The 2,132-nt window shown below is 38.2% G+C and overlaps 1 protein-coding gene across 1 annotated transcript in view; it reads right to left on the bottom strand.

Moving 5' to 3' along the window:
• LOC116672933 (copine-8) overlaps positions 1 to 2,132 on the bottom strand; it is an 87,465-nt gene that overhangs the window by 52,151 nt on the left and 33,182 nt on the right. The window lies entirely within an intron of this gene.

The following is a 2,132-nucleotide window of genomic DNA, read 5'->3' as shown; positions in this document are numbered from 1 at the left end:
AATTTACTGGCTTTTACCTGTATAGAAATACCTCCATACACGCACGCACGCACGATATATTGTACACTAATTCCTCGTCGTAGATATCACAGTTGGGTTGCCGACGTGGCTTCCCGGTTCATAGCCTATAATTTAATTAGTCTCCATCTAATGAAATAAAGCCACTAAAATCCCCTCTGTAATTCAATGAGAAATGCGATCTGAGATCGCCCCCACCCCCCCACAGGCAGTCTGGTGGTTTCATACAGCTAATGATCAACTGTCTTCTCTATGCAAAAGGAACGCTAATCCAGTGTGAGATGCAGCCACAGAGCATAGAACATTCACAGTTCTATAGAATATACCTTTATGTGGTACAGTAAGGCAAGGCAAGGCAAGGCAGCTTTATTTGTATAGCACATTTGCAGACAAGGGCAATTCAAAGTGCTTTACACAAATCAGTTAAACAGATAAACACAAGTACACACAGTTAAAAGTCATAAGCATTAAAAACCAATAAAACACATGAATAGACAGTTTAAAAACAAAATAGAAACATTAGGCACCTAAAACACAAGAAAAAGTACAGTTGCAGCATAAGAAATTTAAAGAAATGAGCAGTCATTTAAGAAAGGCAGCTCAAAAAGAAGGTCTTCGCCTTGATTTAAAAGAACTGAGAGTAGCAGCGGATCTGCAGGTTTCTGGGGGTTCATTCAGAATGAGGAGCATAGAAACGAAGCTGCTTCACCCTGTTTAGTTCTGATCCTGGGGGACAGAAAGTGACCTGTCCCAGATGACCTGAGAGGTCTGGGGGGGTCATAGTGTAGTAGCAGATCAGAAATGTATTTTGGACCTAAACGTTTAAGGGATTTATAAACTAGCAAGAGATTTTGAAATCAATTCTTTTGAGACACAGGAAGCCAGTGTAAAGACTCAGAACCGGTGAGTGATCCAGTCTCTGGTCTTAGTGAGGACTCGGCAGCAGCGTTCTGAATCAGCTGTCAGCTTGTCTGATTGATTTAGAGAGACCTGTAAAGACCCCGTTACAGTAGTCAAGTCTACTGAAGATGAAAGCAGGACCAGTTTTTCCCAAATCCTGTTTACACATAAGTCCTTAAACCCTTGATATATCTTAAGGTGATAGTAGGCTGACTTGTTATTGCTTCGTGAAGTGGACTGTTAAAGTTCAGGTCAGAGTCCATGACTACACCAAGATTTCTGGCTTTCAGTACTCACTAGTGCAGGAGACTGACGCAGAGATTTTACCTTACTAAGTGAGAGTAAGTTTCACAGATACAAGCCCACACAGATGTGTATTTTTAAGATAAAAAACATGCAGTTATCTAATATAAGGTCACATACTGTAGTGCTCACAAATACCCAAATACCTTTCCATTTAGCTCAATATTGAAACACAGCACAATTAGCAATTTAGGTGATCAAGTGCTTTATAACTTTACAAATTTGGAAGGTGTACTTCGCGGTAGGCCTGCCAATTCCACAATCTGCCAAACATCAGCAGCAAAAGTAATATTGGACTAAGACCAACACTGCTTTTAAAGTTGCTATCAACCAACATAGTGAACATAGCAATGCAGCAAAACAAACTCGCTGTACCAGTTAATACTATGATGGACTTCTGTGCAATAAGTCACTGTCAGTTATTGTCAAGGTAAAAGAGGAAAATGTGTTCCAGTAAAACTTTTAGGGAAAACAAAATTTGCATGAATATGCAATATTTTGTCTAATGTTTTAAATATTCTTTTTTAGCACATTTTTCTTGCTCCTGTAATTATTTTCATAATAAGTCAATATTAGCTGGCATACATGAATATTAATCAAGTGACACATGCATTGTAAAATCTACTTAACCTTCTCTCAATTTCCTAAAGTGGAGAGTCAATTAGAGCAGAGTAGAAATCTGGTGTATACCAACAGTACAGTAAAGAGAGAAAAATCTAAGAAATAAATAAAACCACCATATTTTATAGCTCCAGCATCAAATAATTATGAAATCATTTTCTCATTTTGCAGGTGACATCTGGAGCCTCTCCGATGTTTAATGGAACCAATGATAATAAAAACATCTTTGAGTAAACCAAATATCAAATCTTTACAATGTCTGGTGCGCACACACACACACACACACACAC

Source organism: Etheostoma spectabile, chromosome 23 (genome assembly GCF_008692095.1).
Source record: "Etheostoma spectabile isolate EspeVRDwgs_2016 chromosome 23, UIUC_Espe_1.0, whole genome shotgun sequence".
Lineage (NCBI taxonomy): Eukaryota > Metazoa > Chordata > Actinopteri > Perciformes > Percidae > Etheostoma > Etheostoma spectabile.
Note: the sequence above shows the minus strand (reverse complement) of the source record. Positions and strands in the feature narration are given on the sequence as shown.